Consider the following 24,266-nt stretch of genomic DNA (forward strand, 5'->3'; position numbering starts at 1 on the left):
AGTGGGGGCTGCTCTTCGTTGCAGTGTGTGGGCTTCTCATTGTGGTGGCTTCTCTTGTTGCGGAGCACAGGCTCTAGGCATGTGGGCTTCAGTAGTTGTGGCACGTGGGCTCAGTAGTTGTGGCTTGTGAGCTCTGGAGTGCAGGCTCAGTAGTTGTGGCGCGGGCTTAGTTGCTCCACGGCATGTGGGATCTTCCTGGACCAGGGCTTGAACCCGTGTCCCCCGCATTGGCGGGCGGATTCTTAACCACTGTGCCATCAGGGAAGCCCGAGTTTTCTCCTTAATCTGCCCTGGAATGTTCCTCCGACCTCCTCTGTGAGCACCATCACCTGTGTCTGCCAAGAGTAACTTTGGTCTAATCCCTCCTTCTCAAAGGCTATATTTGGGAGAGTCTATCCAGATCTTGGGAATGAAGAGTTGAGCAAAGAGCAGTGATTATTCATTCACTCCATTCCCTAGCCCTTGAAACTGGACAGGCTCGCCACACACCACACGTGGGCTGGCTTTCAAAAGCAAGCCACGCATGATACTGGTGGGAGTGGTGGCGTATTCTAAACAATATCCACCATTAAACATGGTTTAGTAGTATTTAAATAATGTGTTCCTTTCCGTCTCCCAAAAGTCTGCTTACACTCACTCTCTGGTCTTCTGGGCTGAACTCTTAGCCCTAGAGTCAGAATTCATACTCTGTCCCCCTGGAACCCTGGGCCCCCTTCTTGACAGTTTGAGGGGTGGCACTACCTGGTTTCCATGTCTGTCTGTTGCTCCAGTCTTGGCCCCCTCCTCATGACCTCTGATCTCACTCTAGCCCTGTAACCCAAGAAACCCAGAGCATCCCCAGGATCGGAGGGAAGACACACAGTGGGGAGACATTTCTTTGCCTTCTTCGTCTCTACATTTTCTAGTGTCTTTGTTCCTGGAACAACTAAATAATCCGGAGGGAAAAGTTAGAAAAAAGCACATTCCTTGGGAGCAGTGCACAGCCCCCTAAAACTATTCCTCCCAACAGTCAGGGCTCTGAAAGATCACTCCTGAGCACACGATGAGAACATCATGAACAAACTTTGCTTTGGGTCAGTACTTGGATCTTGGGTCCTCCCAGGTTGCCAGTTAGGGCAACCTAACTGGGCTGTTCTTTTGAAAAAAGGTGGGTATGTCATGCTTTGGGGTTGTCTCCCTCCTTCCTCATCCCTCCCTACTTCCCTCTTTAAGTTGCTTTCTCTTTTAAAGATTTACTGCGTACCTATTGTGTGTTGAGTGCAGTGCTCTGTGTTGGGAATAGAATGGTGTACACAGACAGACACTGTTCAGTCCAGTGCGGGGAGAGTCAAGGCATCACGTATTATTGTTGTGAAAAGTGCTGTGATGGGGAGGTGTACAGCGCGCTATCGTAGAGCAGAGCAGGGATGCCTAATCTGGACATGGGAGGGTCAGAGAAGCCCTTCAGTCACTTTACAATTGAGATCTGAACAGTGAATAGGAGTTAATCGCGGAAATTTAGACTTGATGATGATGGTGATGAATGGGAAGTAAAAAGAATTTAGGCAGCAAATGTCTAACATGTCAGCCATGTCTCCCTTCTGCTAAGATCTGGTTAGGATGGACTCCAATGCCCATCTCACATTCTGCAGAAGTTCAAAGTTGGCCTCAAGATCTCTGAGACTGGTTTTTGGGTTTGTGTCTCTTATCCCTGGCAAACTTTGCCCTTTCCTTAATTGCTGCAAAAATCTACTCACACAAAGAAGTTAGTCGTGGACTTAACTTTCTTCAGCATTTAGGGATCACACTTCCTGGCCAGATTAAGCAGAATAAGAAATCAGAGACTTTGTTTTGAAATGTCCTTTGCTTGCACGACCTCAGGGGCTTCCTCCCTTCTCCTTCACCCTTTAATGGCCCAATCCTGCACCCTGCTCTTGTTCTCCTCTCTTCCCTCCCCTTTCATTTGTCCTTACTACCTCCTCTCAGGACAAACCCGCAAAATTCCTCTCCCTGTTCATCTGCTCAGGGTCTTATCTTTTACTAGTGGTTTCCTGAAAATGCAACCCCTTGACGCTGATGGTGGGAAATCCAAGCGCAAAGATTGACTGTAGAGGAGAAATATTGAGTCATGAGTTTTCTTGCTCTCCCAGGATCATTCCATAAATATTCTTAGGCATAGGGATGGTTGTAATATAAGCTACCCACTTACATAGATCACTTCTATTACTGCTGCTACCGCTGCTGCTACTGCTATATCAATAGTACAGTTACCACGACTACGGCTCTTCCTTCCTTCTCCTGTTTCTGCTGCTCCTTATTGAGTACTTACTGGATGAAGCTCCTTACATCTGTCATTGTGTCTCATCATCACAACACCATTAATTAGGTATTATCCCCATTTTACAGTTAAGGAAATTAAGGCTTAAAGAGTTTAAGTAGCTTAAAGTCACTCAGCCAGCAAAGGATGGTGACAGCCAATCTTGAAGCCATACATTGAATCATTATAATAGCACGGTCGCTGTTACAAAGCCCCTTTCCATGTTTCTTGGCTTTCATTATAATATAGGTCAGGTGTGTGCCTTTGTGTATAGTGGTTAACAGTGCCATTCATACTGTAACACAGTCTGTGACTGAAAATATGCACATTAGTTGAATAAAATGGAAAAGTATCTTCACATCTGTATTGAAAATCAATGAGAAAATATATTTGAAAATTCAGTTCTCTTTTCAGAGATGGTTTAGCAATATACACAAATACAACAAGAGAGTAAGGCGCACTTGCCACAGCTGAACTGTGTTCTGTTTCAGTTTCCTACAGGATTTCACAGTCGCACTTATGGGTATGATTTCACACTGAAATATTTGCATAAGAGAAAGCTTGTGATTAACTGCATATTGCTTGAGTGTTCATCTGTGAACATGATGAATCTCTGTTTTTACTTATTCCTTGCTTCTCAGTAAAACAATCAAAATCCTGACAAATATCTAATATATTTGAGGACCACAGCTACAAATTTCTGCATTAGTACTTCTCTCCCTTCCTATCTCCAAATGGGTAACTCAGAATCACTCCCAATAAACTTTTCCAAAATGTTACCTGTGAACTGTGGTTCAAAATGCTTCACACATTCCCATAGCACTCTGCTTTTAAGTGTCTAAAAATATGGAATTGAAATACAAGATTTTCATGCTTTAGTGAGATTTATAATCAGAAAACTAGTGTCTGCATTTTGGCTTCAACATCTACCAGGTCGGTGACTTACCAGCCTCAAATTCCTTTTCTGTCGGATGGGTTTGTTTAAAAATATGGAGGTCTAGGGACTTCCCTGGTGGTCCAGTGGTTAAGACCCCAATGCAGGGGGCCTGGGTTCGATCCCTGGTCAGGGAGCTAGATCCTGCATGCCGTAACTAAGACCCAGAAACCCAGAACAGCCAAATAAATACATATTAAAAAAATATGGAGGTCTAGGGAAATATGCGAGTTTCTAGAAGCATACGGTAGGGAGTGGGCAAAAATCGTTGAAAGTGATCAAAAGGTATAAACTTCCAGTTATAAAATAAACAAGTCCAGGAGATGTGATGTACAGCTTGATGATAATAGTTAATGATACTGTATTTACATTTAAAAGTTGCTCAGAGAGAAGATCTTAAAAGTTCTCATCACAAGAAAAAAACCTTTGTAACTCTGAGTGGTGATGGTTGTGTTGATCATTTAGCAATATCGAACCATTATGTTGTACACTTGAAACCAATATAATGTTTTATATCAATTATATCAATAAAAATTACATTACAAAATTTTAAAATGTATATAGAAAAAAGAAAGACTATTATGACATCACTTTTGGTAGGTTAGACATCTGGCGAGTTTCTTAATCAAAAAAATTATTCGTAAAACTACAGTGTATCCGTATTAAAGAAAGGAAAAGAAATACTGAGATCTGGGGAAAGAATAAGCATTTCCTGAATACCACAGATCAGAAACCCCTCCGTTAAGTCCTTCACATCTGCAATGACATTTAATCCCCATGACACTCCTCTATGGTAAATAACATTATCCTTTACTTACGGACCAAGAAGCAAAGGCTAGGGAAGTCCAGACATGCAGGGACCCACTAACAGGCAGGATCAGTGGCAAAGAGCATCCAGACAACTTCTTACTAGGAGAAGGAAGCCCATGCAGCTGAACTTTGTTTCGAAATCTTCTGTTTCCTAGTTCTTCTGTGACCAAGTTCGTCTTCAGCACACAGCCACGTCCACCGCTGGACAGTGTCCAGCGAAGCCTTCCCTGTGGTCCTTGTCTGAGTCCCCTCCTCCTCTGGGCTTGCAGATGAGGACAGGTCCCTCCCACTAATCCTCTTCCGTTCTCGTTAGTCCACATTTGTTCTCTCTCGGTCCACACTTGGGGTTGTGTGTTTGCGTCCCTCCCCTTCTGAGTCTCATCCCCGGGCAGCCTTCTCTCTGGTCTGGGGCTTCTTCCTTTTTTCTGAGATGCCTGTTCAGGATCACTATCTTCTTAAAACACGGAAAAGCAAACATACGATATGAAAATACTCCATCTTTCTTTGTGTAGAAAGAAAAGTATGACACTTCTGCCTAACTCTAAGTTGGTAAATTTATCTTTCCAACTATTTCCTTTCCTTCTCCCTCTGGGTATATTACAAAGTATTTCAACTTGGACCCTTTGAAAATTGAATTAATTATTTTCTTCCTGGAGTCTCCAAGCACCTTCTTCTGGGGTCCAGCACCTCCTTCCCCCCTTTCCCTTCTCTTTCCCTCCTTTCCACGTTTTATCCCTCTCCCTCCCCCATCCTATCACTTACTTCCTTTACTTTGGCTCCACATCACCCAAGCCAGAAGCACAAGAAGCATCCTCAATGCCTGTCTTCTTCATATTCCACGGGTACCATGTCCTATTTATAGTAGCTCCTAATTGATCCATCTTCACTTCCTTAAAAATAGGAAATCAGGAACTTCTCTGGCAGTCCAGTGGTTAAGAATCTGCCTTCCACTGCAGGGGGCACAGATTCGATCCCTCGTCAGGGAACTAAGATCCCACAGGCCACAGGACATATTTGCCACATGCCGCAACTACTGAGCCTGCACGCTGTGGAGCTCGTGCCACAACTGGAGAGAAGCCTGCGCACCGCATCGAAGATCCCACATGCCGCAGCTAAGACCAAACGCAGCCAAATAAATAATTAATTAATTAATTTTAAAAAAATAGGTGCTTTTGATGAGATAAAGTAGGAAGTACACAGGATCACCTATGAAGCATTGTTGCAAAAAAAGTAAAAGGAAAAAAGGACATTTAATCTAAATCTGATTAAATCTTCAGATCTAGCTACAGTTTACAGGAAATTCAGGAGATAGAGGAACATGTTAACTGCTACCATATGGATGCAATCAGCAGAATCCAGCAAATGAGAAATTCTGTAGGTTTCTCCAACAAGTAAGTGGCAATAAAAATAGCACAACAAAGAGTAGGGAGGGACTTCCCTGGTGGCGCAGTGGTTAAGAATCCACCTGCCAATGCAGGGGACGCTGGTTTGATCCCTGGTCTGGGAAGATCCCACATGCCGCAGAGCAACTAAGCCCATGTGCCACAACTACTGAGCCTGCGCTCTAGAGCCCGCAAGCCACAACTACTGAAGCCCGTGCACCTAGAGCCCGTGCTACGCTACAAGAGAAGCCACCGCAATGAGAAGCCCGAGCACCGCAACAAAGAGTAGACCCCACTCGCCGCAACTAGAGAAAGCCCGCGTGCAACAATGAAGATCCAATGCAGCCAAAAAAAAAAAAAAAGTAGGGAAATCGTGATGGTATAAAGAGACATAAAAGACATCAATTGAATGCAACGTGTGTGTCTTTTATTGGATCCTGATTTGAACAAGTACGTGTATGAAAAAAGTTTTGAGACATTTAGGGAAAAATTGAAAATATATTGAGTATTAAATGATATTGAGACATTAATATTAACTTTATTATTTTAGATAATGATTTTGTGGTTTATGTTTTAAAAAGACCTTATGTGTTAGTTTGTTGGTGTTACATTCTGAAGTATTGATAGATAAAGCAATATGTTTAGCACTTATTTTGTGTTATATACAAAATACACAGTTTTTAAAGCATTTTTACATACGATAACTCATTTAATCTGTATAGTAACCTTACTAGGTAGGTATTATTATTATCCCCATTTTACAGACTGGGCAACTGAGGCACAGAGCAGTTAAGTAACATGCCCAGGGTCTTGCCAGCCAGTAAGTGGTGGATTCAAATATATCACAAGAGTTTCTTGTTTCCTGTTGTCTCCCAGACTTTGTTCACACGCTCACATATTTTCATAGCTGTAGTTGTAATACACTTAAAATCAGATACTCAGACTTATGTTTATTAGCATATTCTAAACATTTCCCCCAAATTTTACACAGGCCTAAATGTTACAATTTTAAATGACTGTATCACATTCTACTGAACATAACTCAGCATCACAGTCAGTTTGATTGTCTCTCTTTGGAAATTTAGGTTGTTTTCAAGTTTTTCTGTTACAAGTAATACTAGAATGATTGTGTTAATGCATGTAGCCTTTTATTTCTTTAATTTTTTTTTTACTTAGGATAAAAACCTTAACATCAGACTAGTTGTAAAAGAATGTAAATGGTTCCATCATTCTTGATGGGTAATGAAATCAAGAAAAGCTGTGTAAATATGTACCATTAATAGCATAAGAATCTTGTTTTCTTCCCAACTGTACTTAAATTTTGCTGGGTATTCTTGCTTACTTTTGAATATGTGTGTAGTAAGGAGTTCCCTGGTGGCCTAGTGGTTAGGATTTGGGCTTTCACTGCTGTGGCCCAGGTTCAATCCCTGGATGGGAAACTGAGATCCCACAAGCCACATGGTGTGACCCCCAAAATTTAAAAATAATAGATATATAGTAGAATTTCTCTTTTTTCATTTTCACTTATTTATTAGGAATTTTGGATAATTTTTAATAAAATGTTTCTTTCCCTTTTTAACTGCTGTATTTGCTGCAAATATCTTTCTAATCTATTGTTTCTTTACAATTTTAATAGTTACCTTCAAAGAAATTAAAAACCTTTTTATGGGTCAGAATGGTTTGTCTCTTCAGCTATAATATCTCCTGTTTCTTGACTTTTAGAATGTCAGCATTCTAATACAAATATTGTGGGTTATTTGTTTATGGGCAGAGGGCTATTTGATTTTTGGTACACATGGATTAAATTGCTAAGAATCGGGGCTTCCCTGGTGGCGCAGTGGTTGGGAGTCCGCCTGCCGATGCAGGGGACACGGGTTCGTGCCCCGGTCTGGGAGGATCCCATGTGCCATGGAGAGGCTGGGCCTGTGAGCCATGGCCACTGAGCCTGCGCGTCCAGAGCCTGTGCTCCTCAATGGGAAAGGCCACAGCAGTGAGAGGCCCGTGTACCGCAAAAAAAAAAAAAAAAAAAAAAAATTGCTAAGAATCAGTAAAAGTCCCAGAAGTTACCTAAGCAGAGCTCTGAAGGATAGTTGGAGTGTCATGGAAAGCTGTGCAGATAGCTGTCTTCCTCACCACATCTACACCATGCTGTAGCAGTTCACAATTTAATGCCCACTGCTACTGAATTTATTTACAGTTTGAAGACCTGGAATCCTTCCCTGCAACACAGATCTGGCCCAAGACAGCAATTCCTCCAGTTTCATAGGCTACAAAGCTATTTGGAGGAGTATTTGAGGTGAACTGGCAGGTGCACATCTAATACTGTTATTTGTCTAGGTCTGTACAATGGCATGTGACAATGTTGGGATATTATTAAGGAAGGTTGGTTGTGTCAATGCCCACGTGTCTATAGATGGCATTTACCATCTATAGATTCCACACTATCCCAGATCAGGTTCTCAGCTTTAAAGCTTCAAACATTTAACATTTTAAGCACACTTGGTATGAATCCAGCCATCAGGGGCCGACTCCCATTAACTCAGGTGACAGAAGACTGAGGTATACATCGAAGTGCCAGTATTATTGTGCGGTGGCAACTCTGAGCATCCCTTTGGCGGAGAGATTTAGGCCAGTATGACGAGCATATGCTCTCTCTCCTGGCAGCTCTCCTTGGGGAGTAAAATTATACTCAGGAGATTCCCTAGTGAATACAGAATCAGAGCAAAGAGAAGGAGTTGTCTGATTTAGATAATTAATCACATTGGGTTTCAGGTCCACTGATCGTAGGGCTGGGGTCTGTGGGCCGCTCCACCCGCCCCCTTCATCAGCGCTTGTGTGGGTACCACCCCCTGGTGGATCTTCATGTTTCCTGAATCTGTGTGTAAGGCTGACCATGCTTTCAAGTTCACTCTTTCTTCTGATAGGGTTCAGTATAATTGACTGATTCTCTTGATTGCCTGATTCCAATCACACAGCAAGTCGGCCTTCCTATGGTAGTTCTTGAGTCCTTCTGGACTGGCGTTTTGGGTGTTCTGACCACCTTTCAACAGTCTCTTGGGTTAACCAGATGACTAACCTCTTACATGAAACGTAGACTCACCAGCTTAGCTCTTTGGGGACAACTTTCTTCCATGTTCCTGGGGGGTGGTCACTTTGTGTTACCTGCTTTGGCTCTCTACATTGTGGTCCAGGGAAAGTGAGGAGTTTTGGTCTCTTTGTCCTTCAATCCCTGGCATCTCCTTGTTGCCCCTTCTAGGGAATTTTCCTCGTTCAGACAGTTGGTCTTCTCCTTTCTTTGCAAATGTCAGGCCGTGCAAACTTGGGGCTTGGTTTTCTTCCTTCAAAAGTCACTCGTGATCCCTCCTGAGCTAACACGCAAGGCCCAGACTGATCTGCGGGGCCACCCGGGCCTCCAACTGCTTCATCTCAGCTGGGGTTTCCTGACTGTCCTCACACCCGCCCTCCGCTGCTGCCCTCTCCCGGGCTCCCCTCCCTCTTCTCTCACCTGGTCCTGGTTCCTGGCCTCATGCCTGGCTCACCAAGCCCAGGCGAGCTCTGCCAGCTGCTTAGTGATGGATGACACTCAGGGACACGCTGGCAGTCTGGCCACGTCCCAGGACAGGCTTTGTTAAAACCAACAGAATAAAATGTGCCCGAATAGGTAATGTACTACTTTGGGGAAAAATTTTAAGATGTTTAAAAGTATGTTAAGAATAGTAAATTTCACAGAATTTCCCAATGCGCGGCACAATGGCTTGGGCTAATAAAAAAAGAACAAAAGAGCAGAAGTGAATCGTTTTCTCGTTACGAAGATATATCAAATGTCGTTAACTGTTCATGAACACCATGCCAAAACAATAGCATTTTTGTTATCAGAACTGTTGATTGATCAGGAATTTATAAAACTTAGCAAATGTTGTACTTGTAAAAGTTCACCTTCAAACTGATTCTATCATTTTGTGGGCAAGGACACAGCACTGGCTAGAGCCAGGTTGTATAGAATTCACATCTTCTTGTTCTGAGTTTAAGGCTCTTTCCATTATAATTGATGACACAGAATCATCTCCTTCAGTGAACCGCACCCCAAAGGCAAATGTGTAGACAGGTAGAGGTGAGCAGCTGGCTTAGAACTCAGCCCGAACTGGGATCCAATCCTGGCTCTGCTGGTGCCAAGCTGAGGGGCCTTGGGCAAGTTAATTCAGCATTCTGAGTATCAATGATTTTCCAGCTGAGAAGCTGAAATAATAATAAAAGCAAATAATGAGAATTATTACCATATAATAAAGTGGTAATAATGCACATGAAGTACACAAAGAGATGAGTCAAATAATAGCTTTTATTACATATATATGTATCACGTCATTACGTAGCCACTGGGTCATCAGTCTAATCAGTGGAGACAGAAAAACTGGATGGTCAAGGCTTGTGAGGATGCGTAAGAATTCTCTGTTCATAGAACAGCGTGTTATCACATTAGCCTGGTGGTTCTCATGGAAGCTTTTGGTTGGAACATCATTTTGCTGGTACTGAATTATATATTTCATAGTTATTTGCTCCAATGGTGTTCTATTTGAATTCCTGAAAAGAAAATGAGGAGCTTGAAAACTAAGTTGGAAAAATAAGTAATTAGATTGAGTGTAGGTCATGGTGAACCTGTTTTTTGAAAATGTCCCCTTTTTGAGAATACAAACAAATCCTGTATCTGTATAGGACTTTGAGTCTATGAAGTACTTCATATCTATGAGCTCATCACATCCTCATGATACTTTATGAAATAGTGTGTTATTTACATTTTCATACATGAAGAAATTGAGCCTCAATTTATTTTTATTAGAGTCCCATCTAGGATTCTAATTTCCGGACTTCCCTTCCACGTGGTCACCAGCCCTGGAGAAATGATACCTGTATGTGACTAATGAAAGGTAGGCTTCTGACAAACATGTGCTTTTCTTGCCAAGTGCCTTCTTCATCAGGCTGTTACATGTCGTGGTTGACAACTACAGTGACAAGCACTAAGAGAACGCCTCTTCTGTGTCTGAGACCGTGTCAGTGTTTTTTTTCCTTATTTTTTTGTGGTACGCGGGCCTCTCACTGTTGTGGCCTCTCCCGTTGCGGAGCACAGGCTCCGGATGCGCATGCTCAGCGGCCATGGCTCACGGGCCCAGCCGCTCCGCGGCATGTGGGATCTTCCCGGACCGGGGCACGAACCCGCGTCCCCTGCATCGGCAGGCGGACTCCCAACCACTGCGCCACCAGGGAAGGCCCCGTGTCAGTGTTTTTATGTGTGTGTGCCAGGCATTGCTTATTTGCTCTCAGACCCAGTGTCACCCTTTTTCTCTGCTCTGTATCTCCAGGAATTACCTTTCCCAGGCCACCCTGTCTTCTGACCTCTCTCTCCTCCAGGCAAGGAGACTACAGGGTGGTGAAGGCCTTTCTCCCCGTTCCCGTCTGCCTTGTGTGGGCTCTCCACATCCAGCTAGTTCTTCTCTGTGGTGTTAATTCTCCTGCCCTACCATGGTCCTAGCTCCTGCTAGGGACCCTGACGCCTGGACTCTGTACAACTACCACCTTCCTTTGACCTGCTGGCAGCCAGTCTCAGGATGAGCTCTTTATTCTGTTTGGTTCCTCTTAGCTCTTCCATCCCCTGTGAAATCAAACCCCTGCCTTGAATCCTGTCTGTGTGAAAGACCTGGAGTGGTTTTGTTTCATGACCCGTCCATGCAGCTACAGCATGATATTTACATCTGACTTTGACAGCATTCCTGGGAGGAGGTAATACTATTATCTCCATTTACAGACAAGGAAATTGTGGCTCGAAAGACGCAAGTGATGTGGCCAGTCTCATATAGTCCATAAATGGGAGCTCTGGGGCTCCAGTCCAGCACTCCCCCGAGGACAGGTGACTCTGACTGAGTGCATTCCAGTGTCAGGCCTTGGGACCTGAGGGTGCCTATATGCACCGTCCCTTGTGGCCCTCACAGCCTCCCCGGTTATGGATGAGCCCCCAGAGTTCAGAGATGTTAGCTCGCCAAAGATGCAAAGCTGGTAAACAGCAGAGAAGAGATTCAAACCAGATCTTTTCTGACTCCAAGCTTGTTTTCTTTCTACTCCTACAAGCACTTCCCAAAAGGTAGTGTGTATCACAGCTGCAGCGGTGTGGTGTGGTTGAGATATAAATTCCTAGTCCCTAACCCCCCGAAATTCCAGTTCAGTAGCTTTGAGAAGGGGCTCAGGAACAGGCACTTTGCACATCTGCCCTAAGTGATGCTGAGGCAGAGGGTGTGGGAACGGCATGGGGCCAACCTCAACCTCCATGCCTCCCGCCACCCACCTGTGACACCCATGTAGCCTCTGCATCCTCTCCCCACCTGCCTCAGTTTCCTTGTCTGTAAAGTGAAAAGTTGGACTGGATAATCTCCAAGGTGATCCTAGGTCTCTGCTGAGTCCCCTGTGCTGCCAAGGGGACCACTGCTGTGCCACTGAGCCCTCCCAGGGCACAGCTGAGGGCTGGGGGTCTGGGGTTTCTCATGGATCCCCCAGGCTGCGAGATCGACAGGAACCCTGTGGCTTGAGAGTAAAGGGAAGCCCTGTTTATCGGTTTGCAGTAGTTGGCAAACTGGCATTTAAAAAAGGAAGTGTATTGTGGGGTGCGGGTTTTAATTCAGGGAGATACTCGAAGAACTCAGTGTTTGCTCTGAGAGGTCATTAAATAAGTTTTGTTCCCACACTCTCTGGAAAAATGATGCTTCATTAAAATGGCAACATGAGGTGTAGAGAAAACGGTGAAATTGGGAACCCTGAAAAGACACATTCACTAGGTTCCACTTAAAATGTAAAAGGAGTGTAAAGGAAACAAATGGACATTTTCTTGAGGCAGCTGAGCGATACAAAACACAGGCATCTTTGTCTCCTTCTTGAAAACTTCCACAATGGGTTCTCCTTTCTTCCTCTTGACCAATCTCTACTTCTAAGAGGTGTTGAGTTTCCGCCAAACTTTCTGCTCCGCTCGCATCAAAGGCTGCCGTGTCGTGAATAGTCAGCTCTCACCTACCGATCCTCACCTGCCGACTCCTGCCCAGCGCACTTAGGTCATTCACCATCATTAGCTCATAGACAGAATTTCCGGGCGGGGTCCGGGAGCATCAGTCACAGGGATGAAGGGGAGGTCGGTGCGTGGGAACCGCGGGAGGTGCCGGGCGCAGAGCGCGCAGTGGTCCCTACGACCCAGTCGCCGCAGATCTGCCCGCGCGACGCTGCAATGCTGCCTCGGTTCCCCTCCGGCCACATCTGTGCTCGACAGACAGGTCGTGTTCGTTTCCACACAGCCTCAGAGGTGCAGAATACCCCATGGGGGGAGGCAGGCGAAGTTTCTGTTCCTGCTGTCTCATGCCCTCTCTACCTGGTTTCCAAATGCGTCTGGCTTCCAGGTTGGGGTTTTCTTCGTACCGTTAGCGGTTCTGCGCTTGGGGGTGGGGATGGAGTTGGGGGTTGGCGTGTTTAACAACTAATGGTACGAGGGAGACTTGGCTTCTGCTTTGGGCCCCGCTGCTTTCTCCTTAAAGCCCTGATTTCTCGTGTGTCATTGTTTCATCCATAACATGAAGGTGATGGTTCAGAATTATTAGCTAATAATGAATAAGAGTGAGGTCAGAACACTTTGAAAATACAAAATAACTTTACGTATGATATCCTTGGTTGCTGTTTACTAATATCCTTTACCGGGAGTCTGGGGTCTTGTTGGTGCAAGTGCCCCAGGCGGCCTCTTCCCCCGAAAGCTGGTTCCTGCTCTCTGACGCTGCAGAAAGCGCTGGGGCCTGCGAAACTGTGAGTTCAGCGCTAACCTAAGTCTGGTCGTTTTTGATGCCTGTATACTGTGTGCCTGTTCTCTGGGACCACCTCTCAGCACCACCTTGCCCAGCAGCTGAGTGCCCTGCCGTGCATAGGGCAGGAGGAGGGCTGGACTCCAGCTCAGGCCGAGGGCCTGCTCCCGGGGGCTGTGTGCCGCTGCGCCTGGGGCACTTCCAGATCCTGCAGCGCAGAGAGGTTTTCCTGGGGGAAGGGAGGGCACTTTGACACTAGAGAAAGCAAGTGGCCCAAACCTAGTGAAGTCTAAAGCAGCATCAGGTCTATGCTGTCCCCTGGTGGTCGTATGTTGTACTACAGCCAGCTCTCGGAGTCTGTGAAGTTACAATGAGCTCTTCTTTTTCTATCCTGCAGTATGGAAGTCCAGAGACTTCAGGAGTCAGTCAAGATAGCCTAAGGGCAATGAAAGCATAGATCTAAATCTTCTCATGGGCCTGAATATAGAACTTTTACTGTAGGAGCCATTTAGTCTTTACCTGGTAAGGTGTATAAACTAGTAAACAAGGCCAGAATAAAAACGACGCATTTGATGGATTTAAATTGGTTTAGACGGTTATAATTAAAATCATATTATTTAGTCTATTTTGAATTTAGTCTATTTTGCCTTTTACCAAGTTTGTTTTCGAGTTCCATCTCATTTTTATGGTTTTACAATAGTTTGGGGGGAAGAGAACGATATAGTTTTAATCCCTGTTTCACTGATACGGAAAGAGACAGGGGCCTAAAGTCTCTGCAGAGTCAGGGTTACAGGTCTCTGGGCCCAAATCAGAAGTCATAAGTGGGACAGGGTGACCAGGGGCAGACCTGGAGAGCTTTCCTCTTGGATTCACGGCCTCACACCCTCCACTTCTGCACATTCCTGTCACTCGCACTAGGAGTGTTTCTAGTCAGCTGTGTGCGCTATGTTAGGCATTTCAAATATGTTTCTGGAAGTTGTCAGGGCTGTTCTCTGTGAGGCCTGAAGGCAAAATTCAATGTTTGTAGTAAATAAGTACTAAAATTATAGCAGCTATTGAGAGGATGGATTACTTCCAGCTTGCTTAGCCGTATTGGCTGAGGGTTGACTTCAGCACTGGTGCCAACATGCTATACACAAGAACCCTGTGTTCCCGGGAATCGCGCTGAACGTGGCGGTGCAGAGTCTGCTGGGCAGGACACCAAGGTGTGGCCAGCAGGGTTCAAGAAGTTTATGGAGATGCAACAGAAGGTTCTGGAAACTTTGCTGGGATGGCACTTCCCTTGGACTAGTTCCTGGAGACGGATATAGAGGAGACGGGCAGCATCAGAAGCTAGACTTACAGTGTTTTACAAACCGTGGGCTCCAAGGAATGTTTGTTCCTGGAATCAAAGCCACCTCTGTGTGGGATTCTCTCTTCCCATCTCTCTAAGTCTCTGTTATGGGCTGAGTTGTGTTCCTCCAAAATTCCTACACTGAAGTCCTAACCCCCGGTGTCTGAGAATGTGACTTTATTTGGAGACAGGGCCTTTAAAGAGGTAATTAAGTTTAAATGAGGTCATTAGGGTGAGCCCTCATCCAGTATGACTGCTGTCCTTAGAAGAAGAGGAAATTAGGACACAGACACGCACAGAGGGAAGACCATGTGAGGACGCAGGGAGAAGGTGGCCAAGCAAGCCCAAGGAGAAAGACTTCTGCAGAAACCTACCCTGCTGACACCTTGATTTCAGACGTCCAGCATCCACAATTGTGAGGAAATAAATGAATGTTGTCTAAGCCAGCCGGTCCATGGTACTCTGTTACGGCGGCCCGAGCAACTAAAAGAGTCTCCTTTTGGATTTAGGGAGCGTGACTGAAGGGCCCATCCACTCAGAATCAACGCCAACCAAGTGAAAACCACCAAGCCACTCTGTAAGGAACTAAAACATCTTGAAAAACAGGAAGGTGACCTGTGAAATAACACCTGGTTTGAATGGCATCCGGTATCTCTTACTAGACAAGATACACTAGCATGATTTCTGGAGAAAAGCCCAAATACATGCCCCAAATATGTACACCACGGTAAGGACTGCATATAAATCTTTTTCCCCTGGCTCGATGGTGTCCTGTGGAAGGAATCCAAATAGTATGAAGCATGTCTTCAAGTCTTAGTGAGTCATGCAGCCAAGTTTATGGAGTCAAGCTACAAAGCTATCAATTACTACAAGAAAAAAATATTTGCCTATGTCACCCTTAATTTTTCTTTAAGCTGCTCTGAGGTATCTGGTGTTTAGCTTACAGGTTACATTATTTGATGAAGATCTACAAAAGATTTAGTTAAAAAAAAAAAAAGAACCTAAGCACCCAAGACTTGGAACCCAGCAAATGCAGCTGTTCTGCTTGGTTTCATCAGTGGTGGCCACGAGGTTGATGCTGGTGATGAGATAATTTTTACTGAGTGTTTCTCATGGCAAAGGCACTAAATTAAGTGCTTGAAACAGGTGACTTAGCTTTCACAGAAACAGATAGATAGATAGGTAAGACGTGGTATAAGGTAGCTGTTCAGTCTTGGCCCCCGCTACTACTCAGCCTTGGGATCTTGAGCAAAGTACTTTACTCTCTGTGACTCAGCCTTCTCATTTCAAAAGTTCGTTGTTAATACACGAAGTGCTTGCAGTAGCCCCTGGCACAGGGTAAGGTTTCAGTGAGTGTAGGCTGCTGGTGTTTTTCTTTCTTCCTTTTTTTTTTTTAATTTTATTTTTGGCTGTGTTGGGCCTTCATTGCTGCGTGTGCGCCTTCTCTAGTTGCAGCGAGCGAGGGCTACTCTACATTGAGGTGTGTGGGCTTCTCATCGCGGTAGCTTCTCTTGTTGCGGAGCACGGGCTCTAGGCGTGTGGGCTTCAGTAGTTGTGGCACATGGGCTTCAGCAGTTGTGGCTCGCGGGCTCTAGAGCGCAGGCTCAGTAGTTGTGGTGCATGGGCTTAGTTGCTCCGTGACATGTGGGATCTTCCTGGACCAGGGATCGAACCCATGTCCCCTGCATTGGCAGGTGGATTCTTAACCACTGCACCACTAGGGACGTCCTGGTGTTTTTCTTAATGTCTTCAGATGAGGAAACAAAGGGCAGTAGAGATGTGAGGCACTTTGCTCAGTACCTCGTGTACCACTGTGGAGGGGAGTCTAGGCAGGCACAGTGTTCAGGCTCTCCAGCACCTCCCATTTGGTGATGCTGTCCTTTGCAGGTACTTGTGACCTTATTCTTTCTGGGACACACATGAGGGTGATCTTTTTTTTTTTTTTTTTTTTTTTTTTGCAGTACGCGGGCCTCTCACTGTTGCGGTCTCTCCTGTTGCGGAGCACAGGCTCCGGACGTGCAGACTCAGCGGCCATGGCTCACGGGCCCAGCCACTCCGCGGCATGTGGGATCTTCCCGGACTGGGGCACGAACCCGCGTCCCCTGCATCGGCAGGCGGACTCTCAACCACTGCGCCACCAGGGAAGCCCGAGGGTGATCTTAATACGTGCTTTCTTTACGTGTTCCCACGCTGGCTTCCCCTCGGAGAGGAGTAACCCTAGTTAACATTGCTTATCTCCAACCGTTCAATTCTCTCTTCTTCTAACCATTACAATTTTTATTCCATTTTCTTCACATCCTCAAGTGCCTTATTTTCTTTTTTCTTTTTTTTGGTACGTGGGCCTCTCACTGCTGTGGCCTCGCCCGTCGCGGAGCACAGGCCCCGGACGTGCAGGCTCAGCGGCCATGGCTCACGGGCCCAGCCGCTCCGCGGCATGTGGGATACTCCTGGACCGGGGCACGAACTCGCGTCCCCTGCATTGGCAGGTGGACTCTCAACCACTGTGCCACCAGGGAAGCCCTCAAATGCCTTATTTTGACCATGCTTCTGCTACGTGGCTACTTTTGGAATGTAGAAATGCCTCGGATGCTAGGACTCTGATTCCCAGACATTTCTTCCATCGAGGAAACGACTGGCTCCTATGGAAGAGCCCTGCCCCAGGGCTCTCAGCTTTACCACCACTGCACGGGCTGCTGGTGGTTTATTCTTCCCAAGAAATCACTTGCTGTGTATACACACCTGGCAGGAACTGAACCACCTGCTAAATGACAGTGTAGACAAGGGGTGGCCGCAATGCCATTGTTTCCTGGCTGGCGGTTCTCAGGCACACTTTCTAGATGTTAATTCCAAGGGCTCTGTTTGCTCCTTTTGGGGTAAAAGAAAGAGGCAAAAGGCCCATTGGAAGCTTAGACTTTGGAAATGAGTGAGAGCATAATGATGCTAAAGAGAAAGATGACATTTTGCTAACAATGACACAGTGAAGGTGTAGAGTTATTGTTGAAATGGGAAAGAATTGGCCGTTTACTTAAAAGGTGGGAAGGAAGGTTGGGAGTCTACATAAAAAGGAAAGTGTGAGTTCCAGAGAGCCATCTGCTTGCTAGTTATGGAACAAATAGAAATAGAAGTTTGCACATTACAAAGCACTTTCTGTACCCATGCCTCCATGCACCCATGCACCCATCCATTTGTTATCTGTTTATTCAGCACTTCCCCGCTTCCATCCTAGGCCCCAAGGATGCAGATGTAGAAAAAGGAAAACCTCAGTCCATTCAGTGGGGCAGGCATCACAAAGGGTAATTACAGTGTGGTGTGGTAGGAGCTGTACAGGGGCCATTGCTGGGATGTTGGGGGCATAGAAGAAGGACTAAGTCAGGAAATGTATATGGAGTAGGAACATTTCATTAGGATCTTGCAGTATGTGTAGGAGTTTGCTGTGTAGATGAGAGGAAAGATTGCATTTCAGGTACATGCAAAGCCTGGAGTTACAAACAAAAAGGAAGTGATCTTGTGAGGTCAGGGGAGGCAGAGCCCTTGGCTTTGACTGGCTCTGTGGGTACTTACAGCCAAGCAGCATCTGATTAGGGAGAATCAGCCCAGCTAAAGTCAGGAGGGGGAGACACTAACTTAAGCCCCCTCACCGTGCCCTCCTGGGCCTTCCTGAACCTTCCTCCTTTGATCTGTTGGAGGGAAGGGGCTCTGAAGGTATTTGTTTAATGAAAGAGAAAAATGAATAACAGTTTAAGAGAGTTGTTCTCACCCAGGGCTGCACTCTGGAATCTCCTTGGGAAGTTTTTGAGATTTACGTGGTCAGACCATTGTCCAGAAGCTCCGACTCAGAGGCCTGGGTGGGCCCAGCGCTGACCCCCTTGACAGAGCTTCTGAGGTGCGTCCTTGGTAGAGACCATCTGCTATATGTGTTTCCTTTACCAGGAGTATCTGCCTGCGGGGGGAAAGGATATCGGGTGCCCTACGTCCCTCTCGGAAGATGGGCCCTAAGGAACCTCTCGGAGGAAACACGTTCTGTCTCCCCTGTGCTGGATGTAAACTCTAGCGATAGGACTGCCACCCGCTTCCCACCAAGTGCAGCTCAATTCCAGGAAATACTTTCAAGTAAGATTTTCTAATCTCCTCTAGGGTCTCAGACTCCATTTACATCATACTTTCTGTTAATTTTTATGATCTGGTTTTATCATCAAGTTGGAGGCTGAGAAGAGGCACATCCAGGGCTTCTGAGTGCTGGCTCTGCTCCGTTTCGTGACCGAGTGCTGATTCCATGGGGTGTTCATGCTGTAAAAACTCAGCGCGCTGCTCACTTACCATGTGTGTACTTTTCAGTCAATATGTGATATATTATTTTTCCAGTTTCTTTTTTTTAAATTGAAGAATAGGTGATTAACAAAGTTGTGTTAGTTTCAGGTGTACAGCAAAGTGATTCAGTTATATATACGTATAATATATATATATATTCAGCTTTATATATATGTATATTTCAGATTCTTTTCCATCATGGGTTATTACAAGATACTGAATATAGTTCCCTGTGTTGTACAGTAGGTCCTTGTTGTCTATTTTATATATAGTAGTGTGTATCTGTTAATCCCAAGTTCCTAACTTATCCCTCCCCTTGCCCTTTGGTAACTATAAGTTCATTCTCTGTGAGTCCCTTTCTGTTTTGTAAATAAGTTCATTTGTATCATTTTTTTTGATTCCACATATAAGTGAGATCATATAATATCTGTCTCTCTCTGACTTACTTCACTTAGTATGACAATCTCTAGGTCCATCCATATTGCTGTAAATGGCATTCTTTCAATAAGTGAATCATTTTAGAGCTGAAGTCGTAATGAATGCAGAGCCCGTGTTCCCCTTGGCCAAACCCCTCGCGGTGGGCATATTCCCAGGACGGCCCCGGGCGGCTCTGTGCTTTGGCAAGGATGTACCTCGCGGTCCAGGCAGCGGCACAGTCCCCCATGTGTGGAGGGCTCCACGGGCTGTGGGAAGGGCAGACTTGGATTTCCTGACTTTTGTCCATTGATGGTCTCACTCACAGAGTTGCATTAACTTGGTTTTGTAGGCTGAATGAAACCACTGGCAACTTTCTGATTTGTTTTTTCAGCCCGAGTAGAGGCTGGTAACTAAGCCAGGAATTCCCAAACTTTCCCAGGCCAGCGCGGAGACACACTGGGACGTCTTTTTCTTCTCCCCCGTCCATCTGCAGGCCAAGTGCGCATCGGTCAAAGGCAAACTCTGAATTGAGCTTTGTGCCAGTCTCTGGAAAGACACCCAAGAGCGTGTGATGGGGAGAGTGACAGTGGCGGTGGCAGCGACATCTGCAGTGCCAGCCCCGTCCCTATCTGCCACAGAACGCGTGTGGGCACGCTTCATGAGAACAATCCAGCCGCCAGAGAATGGGGCCTTTGACATCAGCTGCGGCCCGGGCTGCCTTACAATGAGAGGCCTGTTGGTGAAAGGGAGACTGTTTAATGAACTGAGAAGCAGAGGCCAGCTCTGGCCATCTGGACTGAGCATCTTTGGAGCAACTCTTCATCGTAAATGGCTACACTGAAGCACGTTGCCTTTCCAAGAAAGCAGTTGCAACAGTAAATTCATATTTCAAAATCGTGCACAATAAACTCATATTTCAAAATCGTGAACTTTTAGATATTTGTGTGTGTGCATGTGTTGGAAAGCATTGTATAAAGGTTAGATATTACCATCTTAATTAGCACGGAAGCCTGAAAAAGCATCCCACTTTTGGTTCTGAGGTCAATAATGATAATGGCTTTTTCCTGACACCGGGTAGCCATGTCCTGTCAAGGATGTGAAAACACTCTCTGAAAATGAAATCCATTAGAGCCCTAATGATCAGGTGAGGGAGGCAGGTGATCACGATTGTCACCACTTGGCTGGCAAAACACTGAGACCCAGGGAGGATGATGACTCATGACCAAGGTCGAGTGGCAGGTGGGGGGTGGAGCTGATAGCTAATTGTGTCCTCCAGCCCCAGGCGCTGGGGAAGGACATGCAAAGCCGGGGCTGACTTTTCCTGGCAGGCTCGCTCTTCGCAGCCGGAATGCAGGTGGCACTGTTGTGATTCCTGGCGTAAACTTCAATGCGTCAATGAGCATGTTGGCTGGCGCCAGGCCCCAGCTGAGTGTCACAGTGCAAGACCCGGGCTTAAGCGGTGCGTGCCGAGGTTCTCCTAGCAGCGTCTCATTTATTAGCTGTGTTGGAAAGAAATCCTTCGCAGCTAACCGGGTACCTCTGGATTTTAACAGCTGTGGTTTATAAGGGATTGGGGAGAGGGTTGTTTTCAAAGTGCCCTTCAGAAAGTATCACCTTAGAGGGGAGTTTCCCTTCTGATCCAGGAGGACGACTGGCACCAGTGCTCTGCTCAGAAAACCAAGCCTGCAAGAAATATCAGGTTCTATTTTCTTACAACCCATTTTAGCAAGTGTGCCTTCACACCACCTACCCGTCTCTTCCCCTTTGTTGGCAACAGCCCCGATTGGAAGGGTTTTAAGTCCAACGTGTCTTAGGAGGTGCCCCGCACAGACTGCGTGGCTGGGGGCTGGCAGTTGCGGTTGGATCGGGGGACCTCGAGGGTCCCTTCCAGTCTGAGATGTTATGAGTTCAGAACGAATGCGTCTCAACTCCCAACATGAAACGGGAATAACTACCAATTACCGAGTACTTTCCGTGTTCCAGCCCTGTGCTGAGATCTTAACGTGTTACTCTGAATTCTAACAAAATTGTTGTGAATATCACCCCCAGTTCACAGATGAAGAAACTGAGGTTTAGAGAAATTAAAAACCTGTCTGATAACACAGGTTTAAGATTTCGTAAGTGACGGTTCCCTGGAAGTTGAGTCCAGACCAGGCTAATTCCGTGCTCTAAACCCACAACTTAACCAGGACGAACTTTAGTCGCCTTGTGGTTCCCTCTTGTCAGATGAGCTCAGATCTCCAGCTCTCAGGGTAGCTGGTGCTAGTCTCTTGTCAGACTCAGTGTTGAAATCAGAGAGGAAAACCCCAGACAAAGGCTGCGGAGGTCCTGGTGCACGAAGACTCCTCTCAGCTTCCCATCCTCCTGCCAGTCAGATATTCTCTAACTGTAAATACAAATGCCCTTGAAGAGATAACGCATTAATTGTCACCCATTAACACTATTGTGTAAATTAGTGTAATTTAGCAAATGCTCGGAAGGAGTAGATCCAGATTAATTCCGACATGGGCACCAGCACTGGGGAACTCTGAGACGTCTGTTCAATAAAGATTTGTTGACTTTAAAGATTTGTTGAATTTTGTTGACTGGAAAGTTTTGCTTTCCAGTGGGTCGAAAGCATAATATTTATTAGAAGGAATGCTTAAAATTCTGACCTGTGTGTATGGAGAGCACGTATAATAAACTACAATTTATTTTAAAAATATGGTCTGAGAAGTCAGATTTATTATATGTGTAAATATATTTTTTCCACAAAAGGAGATATCTATATCTATATATCTTTATCTGTATTACATATAGACATCTATAGCTGTCTCTTTCTCTCTCTGTATATATTTGCTTTTTGTGAAAAAGTTATCCCTACCGTCTGATCCCAAGGGAATATTATTTCTCATCCAGTCTGTGACTAACTGTATTACAAAGTAATGCTTCCTGTCTTTCGAGTGGAGTACAGGTCCAGTAGCAGTCTACCCGGACTACTTTTAGCTGTAAATGTTTTGTGACATCAAAAGTCACTTCTCTTCCACAATTAGCTCTAGAGGTTTTATGCAAATAGTTAAAACTTCTTTGTCATAAAGGAGATGATAATAATAGCCAAGTGGCCTTAAGCCGTGTGAAATATGCAAGTACAATCTAACACTCATGGTGAAAAAGACAATATTTTAGAATAATTCAAGCTTTGCAGTTTGTTTTAACTTTGGAATGAAAATGAACTCAAAAGTTAAAAAAAAAAAGGGAAATGGCTTTATTAGATGTCAGGGTGTTGAGACACAAAGTATACAAGCAGATACTGCAAGAATATAGGTTCATCTCATCACTCAAGGCCCATTAAAAAATCAACACCAAGCTCAGATTTCGTCCATGAAGCTAATATTTTTTTCAGATTTTATGAGGAATTTTCCAACTTTGATGTTTTCCGAAATCCACTGCAGGCTCAGCTGGAAGTTGCCTGATGATGCTGAGTGAGGAAGATGTCAGCCTGCTTCCTGCTGGCCGCCAGGAAGACGAGGTTGGTCCGAGCTGGGTCAGGGGCCTGCTGACAGTGCGTCCCATGCGGCCCCAGGACACCCGTCGGCACGGGTGTCACTGAGGCTCTGCAAATCTTGTAAAGTGAACAAAACCCCCCGAATCTGATATAGATCTTTCTCGCTGACATTTTAACATTTGAAAGATGTCATGAAAATTTCAGATGGCTACGTAGAGAGGCAAGATCTATTCTACTTTTAATGCCTATGAGTAGTTCTTTCTCTTTTTTTTTTTTCAACAAGAAAAGGGAGCATAGCAAAACTACTTTGGAAAATATGAGCAGTGGAAGTACCTCGTTAGATGGGGATGCAGGAAGGAAGGGTGTGGCGAGTGGGGCTGCCAGGGCTGCACGGCACACTCCCCTGCCTGGTGCTGTGTGTTCTGAAGGCAGCATCCTTCAGCAGGGCTCGGTGGCACTCGGCTCCTTAAGGGGTATGTGTGCTCCAAGGCTACTGCAGGTGGAAGGCTACTCTGCATCTCTGAGTTTTTCTAGAACTGTTGCTCTTCCCTTCTCCTTTATATAATTTGACCCCTGGCTGCTGTTCTGATCAGTAGTATTGCCTCAATATACTGAAAGGGGAAAATATTGGTGAAGTCAGTCCATCGGTCAATCGAGCAATAAATTTTGATGTGATGTAATGAAACATCTGGTGCAAGAGAGTCTGGCTAAAATAGGATTTCGAAGGGATAATAATGGAAATTTAATCACGAATCTATGTATTTTCAACACTGACGTTTCACACAAACATTGGTTGTAAATCTCCAACGTCACAATGTTTTTGTCTTATTACATCTCATTAATTATCTTGTTAAAATAATAGTGTAAGTCTTCCAAAATTCTTTTGGAGCTGGCTGGATAAGTAAGATAAGTAAATCCTAAATTAGTGAAAGAATATACATTTCTCTTTGAAGTTAGGTCACATCCAACTGAAGAAGCCCTAAATTACTCCCCATCTCAACTCTAATTACGACTTCTTTCCTTCATCCCTTGTTTTTTTTTTTTTTTAAGATGTTGTGGGTAAGAGTTTATTAATTTATTTATTTTTGCTGTGTTGGGTCTTCGTTTCTGTGCGAGGGCTTTCTCTAGTTGTGGCGAGCGGGGGCCACTCTTCATCGCGGTGCGCGGGCCTCTCACTATCGCGGCCTCTTTTGTTGCGGAGCACAGGCTCCAGACGCGCAGGCTCAGTAGTTGTGGCTCACAGACCTAGCTGCTCTGCGGCATGTGGGATCCTCCGAGACCAGGGCTCGAACCCGTGTCCCCTGCATCGGCAGGCGGGCTCTCAACCACTGTGCCACCAGGGAAGCCCACCCCTTGTTTTTATCGAGTCACTGTTCTACTCGCTCAAGCAGAACGTTTGGGGACCCATCATTGATTCATCTCTTTGTTTTCCTGACCAGCAAGTGTTTATTAACACTAAACGTTACACTCTGGCACCTGTCT

This window comes from Pseudorca crassidens, chromosome 17 (genome assembly GCF_039906515.1).
Source record: "Pseudorca crassidens isolate mPseCra1 chromosome 17, mPseCra1.hap1, whole genome shotgun sequence".
NCBI lineage: Eukaryota > Metazoa > Chordata > Mammalia > Artiodactyla > Delphinidae > Pseudorca > Pseudorca crassidens.